General features: G+C 44.0%; 1 pseudogene; it reads left to right on the top strand.

Annotated features, from left to right (window-relative positions):
* Positions 1-7,730: 7,730 nt before the first annotated feature.
* On the top strand, positions 7,731-8,635 carry LOC114206492 (small ribosomal subunit protein uS2 pseudogene; annotated as a pseudogene).
* The last annotated feature ends 15,090 nt before the right edge of the window (positions 8,636-23,725 follow it).

The raw sequence follows: 23,725 nt of genomic DNA, 5'->3' as shown, positions 1-23,725 counted from the left end.
ACCCGCACTGAAATACGAATTCATTTGTAGGGGCTGGGCAGGAGAACTGGAGGCTGAGAGTGTCCTCACAACTCTTCCCTAATCAACGATGGCTCTTTCCATTCCCATTAGACTGGAAGGAGCATTATGGTGGCCACATGCAGAATTCATAAGCAGGGGATCTCAAAATGGTTTCACTGGGACTTTAACTGATAGAAGAGCAGTCTTCGACGGGGGCAGTATAATCTCCCGTGGTGAGACCGAGCTGGGTACATCCATCCCCTGCTCGTTGTGTAAACTTAGGCAATTTTCTTCATCTTTTTTGTTTGTTTGCTTGTTGTTTGTTTTTTGTTTTTTCTTTAAATTTTTATTGTTATGTTAATCACCATACATTATATCATTAGTTTTTGATGAAGTGTTCCATGATTCATTCTTCGTGCATAACACCCACTGATCTACGCAGAACACGCCCTTGTTAATACCCATCACCAGGCTAACCCATTCCCCCACACCCCTCCCCTCTAGAACCCTCAGTTTGTTTTTCAGAGTCCATCATCTCTCATGGTTCGTCTCCCCCTCTGATTTACCCCCCTTCATTCTTCCCCTCCCGCTATCTTCCTCTTTTTTTTTTCTTCACATATATTGAATTATTTGTTTCAGAGGTACAGGTCTGTGATTCAACGGTCTTGCACAATTCACAGTGCTCACCATGGCACATACCCTCCCCAGTGTCTATCACCCAGCCACCCCATCCCTCCCACCCCCCCACCACTCCGGCAACCATCAGTTTGTTTCCTGAGATTAAGAATTCCTCATATCAGTGAGATCATATATGTCTTTCTCTGACTGACTTATTTCACTCAGCATAACACCCTCCAGTTCCATCCACGTCGTTGCAAATAGCAAGATCTCATTCCTTTTGATGGCTGCATAATATTCCATTGTGTATATAGACCACCTCTTCTTTATCCATTCATCTGTCGATGGACATCATGGCTCTTTCCACAGTTTGGCTATTGTGGACATTGCTGCTATAAACATTGCGGTTCATGTACCCCTTCGGATCCCTACATTTGTATCTTTGTGGTAAATACCCAGTAGTGCAATTGCTGGATCGTACGGTAGTTCTATTTTCAACTTTTTGAGGAACCTCCATACTGTTTTCCAGAGTGGTTGCACCCGCTTGCATTCCCACCAACAGTGTAAGAGGGTTCCCCTTTCTCCGCATCCCCGCCAACATCTGTCGTTTCCTGACTTGTTCATTTTAGCCATTCTGACGGGTGTGAGGTGGTATCTCATTGAGGTTTTGATTTGGATTTCCCTGATGCCGAGCGATGTTGAGCACTTTTTCATGTGTCTGTTGGCCATTTGGATGTCTTCTTTGGAAAAATGTCTGTTCATGTCGTCTGCCCATTTCTTGATTGGATTATTTGTTCTTTGGGTGTTGAGTTTAAGAAATTCTTTATAGATTTTGGATACTAGCCCTTTATCTGATATGTCATTTGCAAATACCTTCTCCCATTCTGTCGGTTGTCTTTTGGTTTTGTGGACTGTTTCGATTGCTGTGCAAAAGCTTTTTATCTTGATGAAATCCCAATAGTTCATTTTTGCCCTTGCTTCCCTTGCCTTTGGCTATATTTCTAGGAAGAAGTTGCTGCGGCTGAGGTCGAAGAGGTCGCTGCCTGTGTTCTCCTTTAGGATTTTGATGGACTCCTGTCTCCCGTTTAGGTCTTTCAACCATTTGGAGTCTATTTTTGTGTGTGGTGTAAGGAAATGGTCCAGTTTCATTCTTCTGCATGTGGCTGTCCAATTTTCCCAACACCATTTGTTGAAGAGACTGTCTTTTTTTCCATTGGACGTTCTTTCCTGCTTTGTCAAAGATGAGTTGACCATAGAGTTGAGGGTCCATTTTTGGGCTCTCTATTCTGTTCCATTGATCTATGGGTCTGTTTTTGTGCCAGTACCATACTGTCTTGATGATGACAGCTTTGTAATAGAGCTGGAAATCTGGAATTGTGATGCCGCCAGCTTTGCTTTTCTTTTTCAACATTCCTCTGGCTCTTCGGGTCTTTTCTGGTTCCATACAAATTTTAGGATGATTTGTTCCATTTCTTTGAAAAAACTGGATGATATTTTGATGGGGATTGCAATGAATGTGTAGATTGCTCTAGGTAGCATTGACATTTTCACAATGTTTGTTCTTCCAATGCATGAGCATGGAACGTTTTTCCATTTCTTTGTGTCTTCCTCAATTTCTTTCATGAGTATTTTATAGTTTTCTAAGTACAGATCCTTTGCCTCTTTGGTTAGATTTATTCCTAGGTATCTTATGGTTTTGGGTGCAATTGTAAATGGGATCGATTCCTTAATTTGTCTCTCTTCTGTCTTGCTGTTGGTGTATAGGAATGCCACTGATTTCTGTGCATTGATTTTATATCCTGCCACTTGACTGAATTCCTGTATGAGTTCTAGCAGTTTTGGGGTGGAGTCTTTTGTGTTTTCCACATAAAGTGTCATATCATGTGCAAGGAGTGAGAGTTTGGGGCGCCTGGGTGGCTCAGTTGGTTGGGCAACTGCCTTCGGCTCAGGTCATGATCCTGGAGTCCCAGGATCGAGTCCCGCATCGGGCTCCCTGCTCGGCGGGGAGTCTGCTTCTCCCTCGGACCTTCCCACCTCTCATGTACTCTCTCACTCTCATTCTCTCTCTCAAATAAATAAATAAAATCTTTAGAAAAAAAAAAGGAGTGAGAGTTTGACTTCCTCTTTGCCGATTTGGATGCCTTTGATTTCTTTTTGGTGTCTGATTGCTGTGGCTAGGACTTCTAATACTATGTTGAATAGCAGTGGTGATAGCGGACATCCCTGCCACGTTCCTGACCTTAGGGGGAAAGCCTTCAGCTTTTCCCCATTAGGAATGATATTTGCTGTAGGTTTTTCATAGAAGGCTTTTATGATATTGAGGTATGTACCCTCTATCCCTATACTCTGAAGAGTTTTGATCAAGAAAGGATGCTGTACTTTGTCAAATGCTTTCTCTGCATCTATTGAGAGGATCCTATGATTCTTGTTCTTTCTTTTGTTAATATATTATACCACATTGATTGATTTGTGGATGTTGAACCACCTTGCAGGCCAGGGATAAATCCTACTTGGTCATGGTGAATAATCCTTTTAATGTACTGTTGGATCCTATTGGCTAGGATTTTGGTGAGAATTTTTACATCCATGTTCATCAAGGATATTGGTCTGTAATTCTCTTTTTGGATGGGGTCTTTGTCTGGTTTTGGGATCAAGGTAATGCTGGCCTCATAAAACGAGTTTGGATGTTCTCCTTCCATTTCTATTTTTTGGAACAGTTTCAAGAGAATAGGTATTAATTCTTCTTTAAATGTTTGGTAGAATTCCCCTGGAAAGCCGTCTGGCCCTGGGCTTTTGTGTGTTGGGAGATTTTGGATGACTGCTTCATTTTCCTTAGTGCTTATAGGTCTGTTCAGGTTTTCTATTTCTTCCTGGTTCAATTTTTGTAGTTGATACATCTCTAGGAATGCATCCATTTCTTCCAGGTTATCTAATTTGCTGGCATAGAGTTGCTCATATTATGTTCTTATAATTGTTTGTATGTCTTTGGTGTTGGTTGTGATCTCTCCTCTTTCATTCATGATTTTGTTGATTTGGGTCCTTTCTCTTTTCTTTTTGAGAAGTCTGGCCAGGGATTTATCACTCTTGTTAATTCTTTCAAAGAACCAGCTCCTAGTTTCGTGGATCTGTTCTTGTGTTCTTTTGGTTTCTATTTCATTGATTTCTGCTCTGGTCTTTATGATTTCTCTTCTCCTGCTGGGTTTAGGTTTTATTTGCTGTTTTTTCTCCAGCTCCTTTAGGTGTAGGGCTAGGTTGTGTATTTGAGACCTTTCTTGTTTCTTCAGAAAGGCTTGTATTGCTATATACTTTCCTCTCAGGACTGCCTTTGCCACATCCCAAAGATTTTGAACAGTTGTGTTTTCATTTTCATTGGTTTCCATGAATTTTTTAAATTCTTCTTTAATTTCCTGGTTGACCCATTCATTCTTTAGTAGGATGCTCTTTAGCTTCCATGTACTTGAGTTCTTTCCGTCTTTCCTCTTGTGATTGAGTTCCAGTTTCAAAGCATTGTGGTCTGAAAATATGCAGGGAATAATCCCAAACTCTTGGTAGCAGTTGAGACCTGATTTGTGACCTAGGATGTGATCTCTTCTGGAGAGTGTTCCATGGGCACTTGAGAAGAATGTGTATTCCGTTGCTTTGGGATGGAATGTTCTGAATATGTCTGTAAAGTTCATTTGGTCCAGTGTGTCATTTAAAGTCTTTATTTCCTTGTTGATCTTTTGCTTAGATGATCTGTCCATTTCAGTCAGGGAGGTGTTAAAGCCCCCCACTATTATTGTATTGTCCATGTGTTTCTTTGCTTTTGTTATTAATTGCCTTATATAATTGGCTGCTCCCATGTTAGGGGCATACATATTTACAATTGTTAGATCTTCTTGTTGGATAGACCCTTTAAGTAGGATATAGTGTCCTTCCTCATCTCTTATTACAGTCTTTGGTTTAAAATCTAATTTGTCTGATATAAGGATTGCCACCCCAGCTTTCTTTTGGTGTCCATTAGCATGGTACATGGTTTTCCACCCCCTCACTTTCAATCTGGGGGTGTCTTTGGGTCTAAAATGAGTCTCTTGCAGACAGCATATCGATGGGTCTTGTTTTTTAATCCAATCTGATAGCCTGTGTCTTTTCATTGGGGCATTTAGCCCATTTACGTTCAGGGTAACTATTGAAAGGTATGAATTTAGTGCCATTGTACTGCCTGTAAGGTGACTGTGACTGTATATTGTCTGTGTTCCTTTCTGATCTATGCTGCTTTTAGGCTCTCTCTTTGCTTAGAGGACCCCTTTCAATATTTCTTGGAGGGCTGGTTTTGTGTTTGCAAATTCCTTTAGTTTTTGTTTGTCCTGGAAGCTTTTTATCTCTCCTTCTATTTTCAATGACAGCCTAGCTGGGTATAGTATTCTTGGCTGCATATTTTTCTCGTTTAGTGCTCTGAAGATTTCATGCTAGTCCTTTCTGGCCTGCCAGGTCTCTGTGGATAGGTCTGTTGCCAATCTAATGTTTCTACCATTATAGGTTATGTATCTCTTCTCCCGAGCTGCTTTCAAGATTTTTCTCTTTGTCTCTGAGACTCGTAAGTTTTACTATTAGATGTCGGGGTGTTGAACTATTTTTATTGATTTGAGAGGGGTTCTCTGTGCCTCCTGGATTTTGATGCCTGTTTCCTTCCCCACATTAGGGAAGTTCTCTGCTATAATTTGCTCCAATATACCTTCTGCCCCTCTCTCTCTCTCTTCTTCTTCTGGGATCCCAGTTATTCTGTTGTTTTGTCTTATCGTATCGCTTATCTCTCGAATTCTGCCTGTGATCCAGTTGTTGTTTATCTTTCTTTTTCTCAGCTTCTTTATTTTCCATCATTTGGTCTTCTGTATCACTCATTCTCTCTTCTGCCTCATTTATCCTAGCAGTTAGTGCCCCCATTTTTGATTGCACCTCATTAATAGCCTTTTTGATTTCGACTTTGTTAGATTTTAGTTCTTTTATTTCTCCAGAAAGGGTTTCTCTATAAGTTCCATGCTTTTTTCAAGCCCAGCTAGTATCCTTAAAATCATGATTCTGAACCCTAGGTCCGACATCGTACTAATGTCCGTATTTGAGTAGGTCCCTGGCAGACGGTACTACCTCTTGTTCTTTTTGTTGTGGTGATTTTTTTCGTCCTGTCATTTTGTCCAGAGGAGAATAGATGAATGAGAGAACAAAATGTGAACAGGTTAACCACGTCCCCAGAAAATATACTCTAAACAAATCAGAAAAGACCTGAAACCAGGGGAAAAGAAAGGGAAAGAAAGAAAAAAGAAAGAGGAAAGAAAAAGAAAAAGATAAAAACAAACAAAAACAGAATGAAACAAAAAAAACAGAATATGATCAAATATGATCAGGCTGGTGCATAGAACAGTGCCACTCACTAGATTTTGGGTGTATTTTGGTCTGTTAGAAGAAAGTATCTCCTAAAATTTTAAAGAAAGAAAGACTTATATATGTACAAAATAAGGGTTGATACAATGAAGGGATGGAATATGACTATAAAGAGGAAAATTATAAAAGATTTTATAAAAGGATTTGATAAGAAGTCGTTTGAAAAAAGAAAGAAGATTTTTAAAAAAATGAAAAAAGAAAGGGGAGAATGTGATCCGGCAGGAGACTAGAACAAGGGCATACACTAATGATTTAGGGTATATTTGGATCTGTTAGAAGAAACTGTATCTCAAAATTTTAAAGAGAGAACAACTTATATATATATATATGCCAAAAATAAGGGTAACTACTATGAAGGGATAGATTATGACTCTAAAAATGAAAAATAAAAATGTTTTTTTAAAGGGATTGATAAGATGTTGGTTGAAAAAAGGAAAAAGAAAAATTAAAAAAAAAACAGTTAAAAAAATTAACTTTGAAAGACTAATGAATCATGGTAAAAAAGCCATGAATTCTATGTGCAGTATTCCCCTAGCGCTGGAGTTTGGCCGTTCTCCTTGATCGGTAAACTTGGTCTTGGCTTGCTGGCTGTTCGTGCTGATCTTCTGGGGAAGGGGCCTGTTGCCGTGGTTCCCAAATGTCTTTGCTGGAGGCGGAATTGCCCCGCCCTTGTGAGTCCGGGCTAAGCAAGCTGCTAGGGTTTGCTCTCAGGAGCTTTTGTTCCCTGCAAGCTCTCAGTACAGCTTTGGAGGACCAGGGTGAAAATGGCGGCCTCCCAATCCCCGCCCCGGAGGAGCTGAGAACTCGGGGCCCCGCTCCTCAGTGCGCCCCCAGAGAAAAGCAGTCACTCCCGTCTCCCTGGTCTCTGGCCGCACTCCGTGCTCACCCGGCCTGTGACCGAGTGTTTCTATCTCTGGCACCCGATCCCGTGTGGAGTCTCCAAACCCAGCAGATCCCTGCGGAGCGCTCCCGTGCCGCTCCTCCCGGGGGAGGAAGGGGAGTCTCCCCGGATCTGCCGCTTGTTGGGTCCCTGCTGGAGGAGCAGTGGCCCGACTGGGCCGCGGATCACGGTTTATGGCAACCCCGAGCTGAGAGCCCGCGCCTCGGCTCCGTCTCTGCAGCCGGCTTCCCCGCTCCGATACCTGGGAGCTCTGCCGCACTCAGGCACCCCCGGTCTTTCTGTGACCCCGAGGGTCCTGAGACCACACTGTCCCGCGAGGGTTCCACCCCCCGCTTAGCCACTGGAGCAACGTCCCTCAGCGGAGCCGATTTCTAAAAGGTCCGATTTTGTGCTCCGCGGCTCTAGCACTTGCCAGAAGCGGCCGGCGGAGGCCCCCTCCCCCGCCGTCTATCCTCCGGAATATCGCCTCCGATTCACTTCTCCGCACGTCCTACCTTCCAGAAAGTGGTTGCTTCTCTGTTCAGAGAGTTGTTGCTACTCTCTTCTTCGATATCCTGTTGAGTTCGTAGGTGTTCAGAATGGTTTGATCCCCATTCAGCTGAATTCCTGGGACCAGACGAAATCCAGGTCTCTTACTCCTCCGCCATCTTGCTCCCATCCTGAAATTTCTTCATCTTTTTATGCTCATGTTTACTCATCTGGGAAACTGAGTAAAATAATAGTAAACTTCTCGCTTTCTACGCTACCCAGGGAAGGGTCCATACGGCGTTGTTTTGCGTTCCCTTCGTAACTTAAAGGGAAACTTTCACAATGTCCAGAGCCCTTGATGTCCCGCAAATGAAGGAGGAGGATGTCCTCAAATTCCTTGCAGCAGGAACCCATTTAGGTGGCACCAACCTTGACTTCCAAATGGAACAGTACATCTACAAAAAGAAAAGTGATGGTATCTACATCATAAATCTGAAGAGAACCTGGGAGAAGCTTCTGCTGGCAGCTCGTGCCATTGTTGCCATTGAAAACCCAGCTGATGTCAGTGTCATATCGTCCAGGAATGCTGGCCAGCGAGCTGTGCTGAAATCTGCTGCTGCTACCAGAGCCACTCCTATTGCCGGCCACTTCACTCCTGGAACCTTCACTAACCAGATCCAGGCAGCCTTCCAGGAGCTGAGACTTCTGGTGGTTACTGATCCCAGGGCTGACCATCAGCCTCTCACAGAGGCGTCTTATGTTAACCTGCCTACCATTGCTCTGTGTAACACAGACTGTCTTCTGTGCTATGTGGACATTGCCATCCCTTCCAACAACAAGGGAGCTCACTCACTGGGTCTGATGTGGTGGATGCTGGCCGGGGAAGTTCTGTGCATGCCTGGCACCATTTCCCGTGAACACGCATGGGAGGTCATGCCTGATCTCTACTTCTACAGAGATCCTGAAGAGATTGAAAAGGAAGGGCAGGCTGCTGCTGAAAAAGCTGTGACCCAGGAGGAATTTCAGTGTAAATGGATGGCTCCAGCTCCTGAGTTCACTGCTACTCAGCCTGAAGTCGCAGACTGGTCTGAAGGCATGCAGGGGCCCTCGGTGCCTATTCAGCAGTTCCCTACTGAAGACTGGAGTGCCCAGCCAGCCACTGAAGACTGGTCTGCAGCTCCCACTACTCAGGCCACCGAATGGGTAGGAACAAGCGCTGAGTGGTCTTAAGCTGCTCTTCCACAAAGGTAAACAAAATGGAAACAGAAATGGAAAAGGTTGACAGAAAATAAACAGTTTGTAAAAAAAATAAAATAATTGTAAATTCTCATAGGGTTGCCTGAGAGTTAAATGAGACAAGACGAGCAAAGCCCTTATCACAGTATCTGGCACACAGTAAATACTCTATGAATTCTAGCTCCTATAATTTCTCACTCATTCAACAAATTTTACTGAGTCTCTACCATGTGTCAGATCCTATTTCAGGCACCAGTGATATACCAATGACCAAACAGACTCAACTCTTGCCATGAAATATATATTCTATTGCCTGAGAGACTGACAACAAACAAGTAAACACATTAATAACCATTATAATATCAGGTAATAATAAGTGCTTAAGATCTGCAAAGATCCTCGACAGCATTCTAGGCAGTGGGTAGAGGAAATATGAACGTCATGAGGTGAGAATAAAGTTAGTGGGTTGAGAAAAAGCATGAAGGTCGGGGTGGTGAGAATGGTGGGCAAGAGAGAAGGTGAGAGGGAGAGGCAGCTGTGGTAAGGAACCTGGATTTCATTCTAAGTTTTGAGTAGGGTTTGACATGATTTCATTTGTGCTTTTAAAACATCTTCCGGGGGCGCCTGGGTGGCTCAGTTGGTTAGTTGTCTGCTTTGGGCTCAGGTCCTGGGATTGAGCCCCAAATCAGGCTCCCTGCTCAGTGGGGAGTCTGCTTCTTCCTCTCTCTCTCTGCCCCCAACCCCACTTGTAATCTCTCTCTCTAATAATTAGATAAAATCTTTAAAAAATAAAATAAAATATCTCCTGGCTGGCCATGGAGAGAATAGACTGGGGGAGGGATAGCAACAGAGGGTGCAGAGGGATGAACTGTGCAGCTAGTGGAGTAGGTCCAGAGGGAGATGGCTGTGGTTCTGACGGGTGACAATAGTAAAGATCAAAATATGTAAAGATATTGAATCTGGCTTATATGTTGCAGATGGAACCAACCACACTTATTGGTGGTTTGGATCTGGAGTGTAGGACAAAAAGAAAATTCAGTTACAGTGTATAGGCTTGGAGCCTGAGTATCTGAGTAAATGGTGGTGCCCTTGATTGAGAGAGGGGCAAACTAGAAAAGACATGTACGAGGAGCGGGCCTTGCAGGAATTGGAAGGAAATGTTTGGGTATGGTTAAGAGACTGGGTAAGATCACCTGAAGAGTGAGAGAAAATAAAGAACAAGTCTGAAGACTGAGCTCTTGAACACCCCAACACTGAGAGGGAAAGAAGAGGAGAAGAAACCAGCAAAGGGCATGAAGGAGTGACCAGTGAGTAGGAGGAAAGCCAGGGGAATGGGCTGTCCCAAAATTCAACCAAAGAAAGGGTCTCCAGAAGAAGGATATGACTTACTGTGATAAATGCTAATAAGAGGTCAACTGATGTGAAGGTGTGATGTGACCAGTATATTTAGCAAGATGAGAGTTGTCGATGACTTCAAAATTCTAGTTTCAGTATTACTATGGAGACTACAGCCTGACTGATAAGGGTCAAAGAAAGAACGGGAAGAGAGAAAGTAAAGCTAGTAGCAACAGCTGTTTTGAGGAGTTTTACTATAAAGAGAGCAAACTAAAGTAGTAGATAAAGGAGGAATTGGAGGTCAAGGAGAGATTTATTTTTAAATAGAAGAAGGGATGTTACAACATATTCGTATGCCAATGGGATGATCCACTAGAGATGGAAAAATCAGTGATACAAAGGAAAGCTGCAAAGTCCTTGAATGGGAAAAAGAGATAAGAACGTGTGCACAAGTGGTGGGGTTCCTGAACAGAGGCAGTGACGGGTCATCCTCTGTAACAGGAAGAAATGCAAAGGCTAGATACACAGCTGCATGAAATATTCCTGGATGCTTAGGGCAACTGCTTCTTTTTTCTAGAAAATTTCCCCAAATACAACTTAAGCAACTATTAAATGGCTCAGCTGGGGCTGTAGGTTTTGTGCTGCCCGCCAAACAATGATTTGGGGTTCACAGCCAATCCCAAGACAGTAAAGGCAGAGGACATGAGGACAGAGAACACGTTTTTTCCTATCCTTGCAGGCCTTCAATAAATGTTGGATTGACTTGAATTATGAGAAATTAAAATTCATTCCTTGACGACCTGCTTAAAAGATACTTACAGATGGTGCAGAAAGCCATTTTTCTGAGGAATTAATACAGCTTCCGCAGTCTTCTGAGCAAATCTGTCTGCAGATGGAAAATGTGGAAGGATGGACCCCTCCACCATGGAGAACTGGGACTGGTTCACCAACCTGACCTCTGTTAAAAAATATGGCATCCCTTTGGTTAGTATCCAAAATATACAAAGAACTTATACAACTCAACACCCAAAATACAAATAATCAAATTTAAAAATGGGCAGAAGACATGAACAGCCATTTCTCCAAAGAAGATATACAGATGGCCAACCGACACATGAAAAGATGCTCCACATCACTCATCATCAGGGAAATGCAAATCAAAACTACAATGAGGTATCACCTTACAGCTGGTTAAATCAACAACACAAGAAACATCAAGTGTCGGTGAGGATGTGGAGAAATAGGAACCTTTGTGCACTATTGGGAGGAAGGCAGATTGGTGCAGACACTGTGAAAAACAGTATGGAGGGTCCTCAAAAAATTAGAAATAGAATGACCCCATGATCCAGTAATTGCACTCCTGGACATTTACCCAAAGAATACAAAAACACTAATTTGAAAGGATATATGCACCCCTGTGTTTACTGCAGCATTATTTACAATAGCCAAGATATGGAAGCAGCCCAAGAGTCCATCGATAGATGAATAAAGAAGATATGGTATATAGATTTGCAATGGAATATTATTTGGCCATGAAAAAGAATGAAAATCTTGCCATTTGCAGCAACATGGCTGGATCTAGACAGTATAATGCTAAGTGAATAAGTCAGAGAAAGACAAATAGCATACGATTGCATTTATATGTGGAATTTAAAAAACAAAACAAAGGAACAAAGAGGAAAAAAAGAGAAGGACAAACCAAGAAACAGACTTTTAACTCTAGAGAACAAACTGGTGGTTACCAGAGAGCAGGTGGGTGGGGAATGGGTGAAATAAGTGATGGAAATTAAAGAGTACACTTATCATGATGAGCACTGAGTAATGGATAGAATTGCTGAATCACTATATTGTACACCTGAAACTAACACTATATGTTACCTACACTGGAATTAAAATTTTAAAAAACTTTAAAAAATTGAAGCAAACATTTTGGTAATGAAATCACCACAGGCTGGAACATTTGATGATAATAACGATGTTTGTATTAAAAAAAAATATGGCCGACATGGATGGAACTGGAGGGTGTTATGCTGAGTGACATAAGTCAATCAGAGAAAAACATGTATCATATGACCTCACTTTTATGAGGAATTCTTAATCTCAGGAAACAAACTGAGGGTTGCTGGAGTGGTGGCGGGTGGGAGGGAGGGGGTGGCTGGGTGATAGACATCGGAGAGGGTATGTGCTATGGTGAGCGCTGTGAATTGTGCAAGACTGATGAATCACAGATCTGTACTTCTGAAACAAATAATGCAACATATGTTAAGAAAAAAGAAATAGAAGAAGATAGCAGGAGGGGAAGAATGAAGGGGAGTAAGTCGGACGGGGAGACGAACCATGAGAGATGATGGACTCTGAAAAACAAACTGAGGGTTCTAGAGGGGAGGGGGGTGGGGGGATGGGTTAGCCTGGTGATGGGTATTAAAGAGGGCACGTTCTGCGTGGAGCACTGGGTGTTATGCACAAACAATGAATCATGGAACACTACATCAAAAACTAATGATGTAATGTATGGTGATTAACATAATAATAAAAAATTTTAAAAAAATATGGCATCTTTTTAGTGCCACTTACCAATCTTAATGTGTTAGATTGCAAGCTCCCTGATAAAAGAGGCCAGGTCTTAGTCAATACTCTATGGCTTCCCCCAACCACCCAGGTGTGTAGCCAATGTGTGTCAGTGGACATGATGGGGCCTGCTGCTCACAGTCATTCGAGATGAAGAGCAGATCCCCTGGATAGGAAAGGAGACCCTTGTCACATCATGTTCCCTTAAAAGCTTCTGATTGAAACCCAAAGCGTAGACCCCAAATACCTCTGATAAAGAGACTTCTGAGGTTAACAAGGAGAAACAGCTTCCATATAGGAAAGTCTGGAGTATATATCTAGTATATTTCCCTGGTCACCTAGCACTTCCTGCAGTGGTAATTATGAGATTTTCTTACTAAGCTCATCATGTTGGGAGGGTGGGCAATACTTTACCCAAAAGTTTTACTATCAGCCTATCCATCATGCTGAAGCAGAACATTCACTTTGTATTTGAAGCCACTTCCAACAACTCACCTATAGCAACTTTTGAGGGTCCACACAAGGTCAACAATCATGAACGGTCCCTTGATCCAGTGGGATGACAAGCCCCTAGGATTTCCTGGTCCCTTGGGAACTGCCTCATCCATAGACACTGTCTCCTTCCTTCTCCCACCACTCCCATGGGTCCTGTTGCCACTTACATACTCTCCTCCCTTATTCCCTTCACCTCCATACCCAGGACCCCACTCCTCGTTGGCCCTCTATGATGGCTGTCAGACCCATGGACTATTTTCTCTCAAGGATGAGCTAATGAGGACTAGCAAATTTAGAAAACCAGCCCTCAGAGTCAAAGGTCCACAACATAAGTGAATCCTCCATACTTCCAAGAATTACCTCCTATGTACTTCCCAAGCCCCCTTTTCATATCCCCATGGTGTATGCTATGAGTGCAGAAGGGGTGAAGCTGGAGAAACAGACCTGTCCCACCAGGAAAACCTCCACATATGAGTGGCTGTATGGGAACCCAGAATTGGGTGCATGACAAGTTGCTTTCTATGACCCTGAACAGCATACACAAACTCTCTTTTCTCTATGGGATGTCCAAAGAGGGCACCAGACATCAAAGCAATTCTGCATACAAGCTGGTAACTGAGCTGGAGCAAAGGACCATGAGTGAGGAGTGCCCCCAAACTTGGACCAAGTTGCTCTTCAAGAGCCAAGTCAACACATCAGGTTAGAGACAGATACTGCCATCTTACAGAGGGTGAAGCCCACAGGCCAGAGCAAGACTCTGTATAAGTTACCTGATTACACTAGCATATATAAAGAAAGAAAGTGTGGAAACCAAGTGGAAGTAGGTCAACTTGGAATCTAGAAAAACCTCAGTGAGAAAGGCACACTTGGGAAAAGTGCACATCCATGCCTTGCTGAGGGAGTCTGTCCTGAACATTACCTGTGGCCAGTTCCTCATGATCACCCTCCTGCTGGTGTAGGAGGTGAACTGCAAGCAGCTAGGGAATTCCCAGCATCAACCATTGATAGACCCCAATATACTCCTTCCTTGTCTCTGATCTGCCTCTGCTCCAGGACAAGTAAATCAAGACTGAGAATGCTGTGCACACAGGAGGGAAGATCTAAGTACAGGGACGTAATTACTCTTGTGAAAAGAGGTATGGGACAAAGACCAGTAGGGATCATCAAAAACAGGGTCAACAAAACTATCCAGACTGGAATCAACACCTTCCTTTAACCCCACCTGGTTAAAGAACTTTTTAAATTATTTAGTGCAGGGGAATCTGGTCGTTAATTTTTAGAACCCCACCCTGTAGCAGATAGTGGTTTAGTGTTCTGTCAGAGTCCTCAAGACCACCTCTAGCGTCAGCGATTTGCTAGAGGCACTCAGAGGACTCAGCATATGGTTGCATTCACAGCACACTTATGGGATTTATTACAGTGAAGGGCTACAGAGCAAAATTAGCAAAGGGAAAAGGCTATGGAGAGAAATCTGGAGGAAACCAAGTGTAAGCTTTCAAAAGTCCTCTCTCAGTGGAGTCACACAGGACCAGCTCAATTCCCCCAGCAATGAGTTAGAGCAACACATATGAAGTGCTGCCTATCAGGGAAGCTCATTAGAAACTCAGTGTCTAAGGTTTTTATTGGAGACTGGTCAATCGGTACCCAACTATACTAAAATTCCAGACTCTTGGAAGGAAAGCAGGTGTTCAGCAGAAACCACCACTGTATAATATAGGATAGGTACAGTGAGCTACCCTTATCATTTAGGGAAAGCTTTATACCCATTCAGAAGGCAGTTGGCTGGCCAAGTTCCCACACCAGCCAAGGGCCAACCTTGCAAGCAGGCAAGCAAACTTGCAACCTTGCTCTTTCTAAGGAGAGCAGTCCCAGGCCTGCTGTGTTAACTCTCCTGCACAGGTGTATGTAATCAAAGAGGTCCTCCATAGAGTAACAATATAAAGTTCTCATTCAAGACTATAGGTTCAAAAAAAAAAAAAAAGATTATGGGTTCAAATGTCATCAACCATTCCTTTGCTTCCTTCTTAAAGTCCTCAGATAAAGCACTCCTCCAGATATTGATGTGGACATATTTTTCTACCAGGAGAACCCCGTATGCTACTGCCATCAAGATTCTAGTGCTTCAAGTTGGCAAAACAGAACATACCCACAGCCAATCCACCCACACCCCTGCCTTCTACCACCACCATGCACTGCGGACCCTTACTGAATCAAGCTTTAAAGGAGCCCATTTCACTTGGAGTGCTAAATATTGTCACAAACCATCCCTTTATCACCCTCTTCCCTAAACCAAGATTTCCCAGCATGGTGGTCCCGAGTCCTGGTTCCCAGACCTGGAGAGAGACACACTCTTCACCCTGGAGAACTGTTTCAGGGACTCTCCTGGGGACAGCACACAGTGAAGCTCAGGGAGGAGCCCTTCATTCTGAGCCACATAAAAGTGCATTCACACAGCTTTCTCCTTTCTCCCTGCAACAGTCTCTACACCCACACTCTTCCACAGCCACGTTATTTACTTATTTTTGCCTTTCTGAAGCAAGTTATTACCTTGGCTCAGGCTAGGTCACAGTGAAATTTTCTTTAGACGGTGTCTCAAATATCCTGTGATCTATGAACTCAACTACCCTGAAGTCAACCTTGAATCCACACAATGGTAATGACTCAATTGCTCTTAGACCCAAGGAAATCCTAATCCCCAGGCTCATTTCACACGGTAACAACTTTGCCCGGTTTATTTTTCTTTTCTTTTTCAAAGGACAGAGTTTAGGGGAGCAGTGAGAAGAGATTAGCCCTCTGAAGTCTACAGGCTCAATCAGTCCATTCATCGAAGCCAGGTTTGGGTGCCTCTCTACACCCAGAACATTATCCCACTAGGAATTCCCCTTCTGGTTTGTGTTTCCTTCCAAATTTAGAATCTGGGCTGTCTGTGTGTGAGGCTGGGGGTGTTTCGGGACAAATGACATCACGTAGACCCATAGAAACAGATGTTCGGGCTCTCTGTGCTTCATGAACTCAGTTTCGTGCCATCTACTGGAATGGAAACTCACTAGGGCCATCCAGAGGGAGTTTCGAAGATGAGTGGGAGGGACTGCAGGGCTTTCCTTTCATTAAAACAGGAAGGGTCTGGGCTAGAATATGTTAGTGAGGACATCCAGAAACAAGCATGGAAACCCAGTGCTCAAACCCACGGTAGGTAAGGACTCTGGTCCACTGAGCAGATTTGTAAGCGAGATGCTGAAATAATTTTTCCACTCCACTTCCCCCCCTCCCCTACCTCCAGAAAGGAACAGGATATTTTTAGCATGAAAAATAAATGCCCCATAAAAATGAACATAAAAATACCATACAGGGGACAGGGTACCCTCCCACCCATTACCAAGAGATCCCTGGAGGGACCATTAAATTAAACAGGCTTCAAAGCCAGTATTGGAGAAGTGGATAGGCACAGGCCGGCACTGGTCTGAAGAGAGCTGGGAAGGAAAATAGAAAAAAAGAAACTGGCCCAAAGAGCCCCACCCAGAAGTAAGGGGCATGTGGAACTGGGTGGAAATCCACACCCCACACTGTGTGTCTCTTGTGATCTCAAGGCTGTTTATCTGCAAATCCAGTGACCTCCCCTCTGAGCTCATCTCCCCATCCTTTCTGTGGGATCTGACTCAGTTTTTTTTTGCCCCTGGCCTCTGTGGCACTGCCCTACGCTTGTGTCTTCCACATCTCTGCCTCAAGCTTACCAGAGGCCCCGGCTTTGGGTCCCATCCTCTTGCCTCCTCCTCTCCCTCTCCCCCTGCCCCGCCGCCCTGGTGCAGTTAGTCACTTCTGGTTCCAGGCCAAAACGCCGGGGTCATCCTTCACTTCCCCTCACACGCCACATCCAATCCGTGGCCCAGCTTTCTGCATATGTTGAGGTTGGACCACTTTCACCACCTCTGTGGCTCCCCAGTGTCACCTGGATCACTGCTGCCCGATTCTCTTCCTGCTTTGCCTTTGCCCCTTCGGACCATGGACCCCAACATGGAAACCAAGTGGACATTGTTGAAACAGAAGTCAGATGGGGTTACCCTCCACTCAGGACCTTCCAGAGACTTCCAGTCCTGCATGGACGGAAGGCTGTAGTCCTTAGGATGGCCTTCGAGGCCTGCAAGGTCCAGCCCCTTCTCTTTTGCCTTTTCGCTGCCAGCTAGCTGCAGGGGAATCCAGGCTGGTGCGCGGACTCCCCAGGCATACTCTTGTCTCTAGCCCTTGCTCTTCCCTCTGCCAGAGCACTGTTCCCCAGATGTCCTCAGGTTCCTGCCTTCCATTTCTTCAGGCCTCTATTCAAATGCTACTTTCTTGGCCCCTCCATGTAAAATTGCAGCCACCCTGATGTTTCTGTGCTTCTCTCCTTCATTTCTCTCCCTAGTGCTTATCACCATTTATCCTACTGTGAGTAAATTCTTTATCTTGTTTCTTGTTTGTTTGTTTTTCGTTTTCTGTTTTAGAGAGAGAGTGTGTGCACCTGTGAGCAGAGGAGAGGGGCAGAGGGAGAGAATCTTAAGCAGACTTCCTGCTGAGCACAGCCCCACATGGTTGGGGGGCTCCATCTCAGGACCCTGAGACCATGACTTGAGCCAAAATCAAGAGTCTGAGGCTCTGGGGTACCTGGGTGGCTCAGTCGGTTAAGTGTTTGCCTTCGGCTCAGGTCATGATCCTGGGTTCCTGGGATCGAGCCCTGCGTCGGGCTCCTTGCTCAGCGGGGAGCCTCCTTCTGCCTCTGCCTCTGCCTACCACTCCCCCTGCTTGTGCTCACTCTATCTCTGTCAAATAAATAAATAAAACCTTAAAAAAAAAAAAAAAAAAGGACTCTGAGGCTCAACGAACCCAGGCATCCCTCTATCTTGTTTATTATCAGCCTCCTCTCTAGGACAGAAGCTCCATGTAGGCACAGGTCTTAGTCTTGTTTTGTTTGCTTTTGCAGCAGCAACTCTAGCAAAACTTTTACTGAATAAATAGAATGAATGAATGAATGAATTGAAGTTCCATGCCAAAAATCCCCAACCACTCCTGAGTGCCCTGCTCTAAACACTGACACCATACATATCTCATTGTCCTGAGCTGCTCACTGCTTAACAGACCCTCAGTTGTGCTGCATCTTTGCCTAACGGGGGTCTTATTTCTGATGACTTACCTCAGTCTCCGCTCAAGTCAGAAAACCATGGCAAGCCTCTCAAAGTGATGCAAGGCAAATGGCTTTGACAAACTCCACCCCTCTACTTCCTCGTTTGTAAAGTGGGTGTAAAAACACCACCTTCCATTAGGTTATTGTGACGGTGGTGAGGTGACCTGTCAGTAGCATTTCTCCCAGTGCCTGATTTTGCAGGGGCTCAGTTAACACCATGGCCCTCCCCCACTGTGTTAGTGCCTTCTGAATGCCCCCAAGGGCTGCCAGACTCTCCTGGGGTCTCTCTGACTCCAGTCCCTTCATTGACCAATTGCCTTGTTTATGACTACACCATTTCTTCCGGTTATTCTTTGGTTCAAAAATCCACACCTTCCTTCTGAAGAGGCAACATTTCATTAAACCCAACTGTATAGAGTTGAATACAATCAAATCAAGTGAAATCATTCCACATGGCCAGCCTAAGCAAGCCAATTCCTTCCTAGAAGCTGCTCAGTAAACACTTGAGTGAAGATGGGGTCCAGCCCACGATGAAGTGTGGGGTCAGTTCGTCAGCTGAGCTCTCTGGACCACTTCTCGGCCCCCACGGCCCTCATGATCTTCCTTATCTCTGAGCCATTGTGAAAGCTGCACCCCCCTCTCTCCCCTGTCTAAAAGACCCTGTGTCTCTTTCCCTGCCCCTTCCTCACCCATGGAATACAACACCACATCCTCAGGACCCTGAAGGCAGGGCCTCCTTTGGAAAGCCCACTGTACCCGCTCATCAGTGTGACTTAGCTGCCCTTCTCCTATGCTCCCACCACATCATCTGCTCACCACGGCATGGACCAAGCAGAGGGGCATCTGCCTGTGTAGTCATCTGCCTCCCCAGCCAGGGCTGTGAGTCCTGGTGGGCAGGAACGGCATTCTATCCATCAGTGTGAACTTAGTACCTGTGACAATACATGGCACAAGGTAAGTGCTGAATAAATGCTTACTGGGAGAATGAACAAGCGAGTACGTGAAGGAGTGGACAGCTCAGTAACAACTGAAGAAATGCGACACACCACCAGCCTAAGTGGGGGTGTGTGAGGCATGAAGAGGCCAGAGACACACACTTCTTAGGAACAGACCAAGGAGGGCGCCACCCACCAGCCTCCTGCCCTGTGTCCTCTCCTCTCTGTGCACGTTTGTTCTGCCTGAGCAGCCTCACCCCTGCCAGAGGCCTCCGTTCCTGTCTCAGTGCCACTGACTCCCAAAGCCATGGTCCTGAATTCTATGCCAAACTTAAGACAAGCTTCTCTTGCCTACGGCTTTTTCATTGAAACTGTTAAAGCTCCCCCTTCCTCCACGAGAGATCTCTTGCATCTCTGGATTCAAGGAGTGTTTGCATTCCAGGAACAAGCCACTCTGGTACTGGCTGCATTCTGAAACTTCCCAACTGAACACTAACTCCTGCTACAGCATGTTCTAGATGGATTTTTTGAAGGGCTGGTAAAGGTAAATACATCCCCAATTGCCATGGAGATGTGGTGTATCATAGTCACAGAGGACAGAGAAGCAAAAATTAGAGTTCCTTGCCTTGCAATGTAGTAGAAAATGTAAAAGCCTAGAGTCTAGACTCTATGTAGGGCAGGAGTGGGGAACTTCTGGCCTCCAGCTGTTGGCTCAGTTTTCTTCCAACCTTTGGCAAACACAACAAACCACGGCTACATTAACGAAGAAAGATGCTTATCAGTCAGATACCACTGTTTGGAAATTATCCAGAGCCAGTTGGAAGGCACATGGGTGGTGATACATTTTACAAGCACATTCTTATCGTCCCGCTCCATTTCAGAATTCATTTGGGCTTCTTACCTTTCAAGTCAACTCTCTTTTTCTCCAGAACGTGTGCTAAATTTTAGAGGAAGTCTTTTGCTTTCCACTCTTGTTTTATATTGTTGACTGAAGCCATAAAGTCACTAGACGTGAGAGCTGGAAAGACCCTTAGAGATTATCTGGTCTAACCCCCTCGTTTTATGGGAGAAGAAACTGTCAGTGCTGACTTTAACTTTGAATTTTATGAGGCCTATTTGTGTTGACAACGTGATTGATTGCTTTGCTTCTGAGACTGAAGATTTGCAAGGGGAAATAGGAAAAACAAAGTCAGTGCTCTTTCTGATGGGAGGGAGCATAGGGTAACAGCTTTCACAGCTGTAACCTTCCCTGGGCCACATCCACCCCATATAATGCAAGGTCTTTCTACCTGGTGTAAGCCAACCACCACAGGAATGGCTGTAGGAAGTTGCTGCTCCTCTTAAAGAGGAAAGTGTCAGAAGGTTAGAGGTCACTCCCTGTGACCAATGAGAAAGAATTGAAGAACTTTGAAGCAATAGGAGTCCCATCAGCGGTACTCACTATTCCCAAAGGGGGTTTCTCTCAGGGGTGATGGCTGTTTGGACCTCTTGAAATGAATCTGCTCCTGCATACTTTACTGTCCAATCCCCCTCCCTGCTGAGCACGGAGACCACAGAATTTGGCCAGAGAAGGTTCCCTGGCAGTAAGGCACGGCTTGGTTTAGGAATAGTATATATCTTATGCTATGGTGGTTGATGCCAGGGGAATGGAGCTTGGAGTCATTCTGGAAAAGGCACAAAGAGCAGAGCTAGAAAAGCAAAAGCAAAACCTGTTTGCAGAGCCAATGGAAAAGATCAGGAATGGAAAACTGGTTTCAAGTCAACTCTAGTTTGATTGGGAGTGCCTGCCTGGTATCAAGAGGGGCTGGGAGGCCGTGGGTCAGCAGAAAGGAGTGCCATTATGGATTAGTGATGCCTGCATCAGGCCCAGGTTGGGGAGGAGCAGTAAGCATACCACGTCTTTTCTTTTTTTGTTTTAGATTTTATTTTATTTTATAAAAGAATTACACATATCAGTCTTTTTTTAAAATATTTCTTTTCTTCTTTTTAAATTTTTTATTTTTTAAAGGTTTTATTTACTTATTTGAGAGAGAGAGAGCACAAGAGAGGGAAGCGTCGGAGGAAGAAGCAGACTCTCCGCTGAGTGGGGAACCCAGTGCCAGGCTCAATCCTGGGACTCCAGGATCATGACCTAAGGGGAAGGCAGATGCTTAACCGACTGAGCCGCCCCAGCACCCCACACATATACAGTCTTAAAAGTCAAATAGTCTTCCAAGTTTTATAATGTAAAGCAGCATCCCTCTTGCCAGGGTCTTGCCAGCAGTCTCCCTCTCCTCACTGGAGAAACATGCTAACAATGAACTTGGGTTAGAGAGTGCATGCCATGGAAATATTAGAGTATGAAAATAGCTGAGTGAAAAATTAAGGTGGATTTAAGAGTAAAAGCAAGAAGGTAGGTATTGGCCCTGGAGCACATAGAAACTAAACTAGAAACCCACTTTTGTAATGCATCCAGGATGATCAAAGAGTCAGGTGGGTTGAACGGTAAACACTGTTCACCTGCCGTATAGTAAAAGCCCTAAAATGACCACTTACCCATGATCAAGCAAATGGGGTGGGGGAGTACCTCAGTAGTGGTGGAGGGGGTTGTCAGTTCCAGTGACTGGGGAAGAAGCACCTGGCTACCAGAAACCAACCCTACAATCCTATTTTGATGAAATCAGTAGCCAAAACTAAGGACTAATTCTGATGGACAAGGAAGCAGGCAGGGCCATCACACAGAGCAGGTCTGGGAAGTGCTGGTAATGAGGCAGAGAGAAGCCCTCTCTGTCCACTCGCTGGAGCCAGCCCAGAGGCAAGAATGCAGGAGCAATCTGGATGTCTATGTGGAGAGATGACTCTTGTTGTCATATCCCAAGCTGTTAGGGATGCTCTTCCCTGTGTTCCCTGCACAAAGTACCTTTCCTGCATCTATTCAGATAATCATCTGATTTTTCTTTTCTAGTCCTTAATGTGGTGAATTACACTGATTAATTTTTCAAATGTTGAACCAACCTTACATTTCTGGGATGAAATCCTCTTGGTCATGATATATTATCTTTTTATGTAGTTATTGGGTTTGATTTGCTAAAATATTGTTAAGAATTTTTTAAATCTATGTTCATGAAGGATTTTGGATTGTAATTTTCCTTCTTATAATGAATCTGTCTGGTTTTGGTATCAGAGTAATGTTAAAGAATAAATTGGGGACTGTGTTCTCCTCTCCAATTTTCTGGAAGAGTTTATTTAAAATTAGTGGGGGTTTCAAAGAACAAATAATCCAATCAAGAAATGGGCAGAAGACATGAACAGACATTTCTGCAAAGAAGACATCCAAATGGCCAACAGACACATGAAAAAGTGCTCAACATCACTCAGCATCAGGGAAATACAAATCAAAACCACAGTGAGATACCACCTCACACCAGTCAAAATGGCTAAAATGAACAAGTCAGGAAATGACAGATGTTGGCAAGGATGCGGAGAAAGGGGAACCCTCCTACACTGTTGGTGGGAATGCAAGCTGGTGCAACCACTCTGGAAAACAGTATGGAGGTTCCTCAAACAGTTGAAAATTTGTGTGGAACCAGGAAAGACCCCAAGCAGCCAGAGGAATACTGAAAAAGAAAAGCAAAGTGGTGGCATCACAATTCCAGACTTCAAGCTCCATTACAAAGCTGTCATCATCAAGACAGTATGGTACTGGCACAAAAGCAGACACACAGATCAATGGAACAGAATAGAGAGCCCAGTAATGGGCCCTCAACTCTATGGTCAACTCATCTTCGACAAAGAATGTCCAACAGAAAAAAGTCTCTTCAACAAATGGTGTTGGGAAAATTGGACAACCACATGCAGAAGAATGAAACTGGACCATTTCCTTACACCACACACAAAAATAGACTTCAAATGGCTGAAAGACCTAAATGTGAGACAGGAGTCATCAAAATCCTAAAGGAGAACACAGGCAGCAACCTCTTCGACCTCAGCCGCAGCAAGTTCTTCCTAGAAACATCGCCAAAGGCAAGGGAAGCCAGGGCAAAAATGAACTACTGGGACTTCATCAAGATACAAAGCTTTTGCAGAGCAGAAGAAACAGTCAACAAAACCAAAAGACAACTGACAGAATGGGAGATGATATTTGCAAATGACATATAGATAAAGGACTAGTATCCAAAATCTATAAAGAACTTATTAAACTCAACACCGAAAGAACAAATGATCCACTCAAGAAATGGGCAGAAGACATGAACAGACGTTTTTCCAAAGAAGACATCCAAATGGCCAACAGACACATGAAAAAGTGCTCAACATCGCTCGGCATCAGGGAAATCCAAGTCAAAACCTCAATGAGATACCACCTCACACCAGTCAGAATGGCTAAAATTAACAAGTATGAATAAATAAATAAATAAATAAATAAATAAATAAATAAATAAATAAAATTAGTGGGGGTTAAAAAAATTAGTGGGTTTTTTTTCTTATTTAATAGAATTCACTAGTGATGACATCTGAGTGTAGTTTTCTTTGGGGTAAGGATTTTAAGTAAAAAGTCAGTTCCTTAATTTTTTTATTTTTATTTTTATTTTTTAAAGGTGTATTTATTTGGAAGAGAGA

This window comes from Eumetopias jubatus, unplaced genomic scaffold (assembly GCF_037043125.1).
Source record: "Eumetopias jubatus isolate StellerSeaLion01/CBP00866 unplaced genomic scaffold, mEumJub1_p1.0 scaffold_7, whole genome shotgun sequence".
Taxonomy (NCBI): Eukaryota; Metazoa; Chordata; class Mammalia; order Carnivora; family Otariidae; genus Eumetopias; species Eumetopias jubatus.
This window is presented reverse-complemented; position numbering and strand designations above follow the sequence as displayed.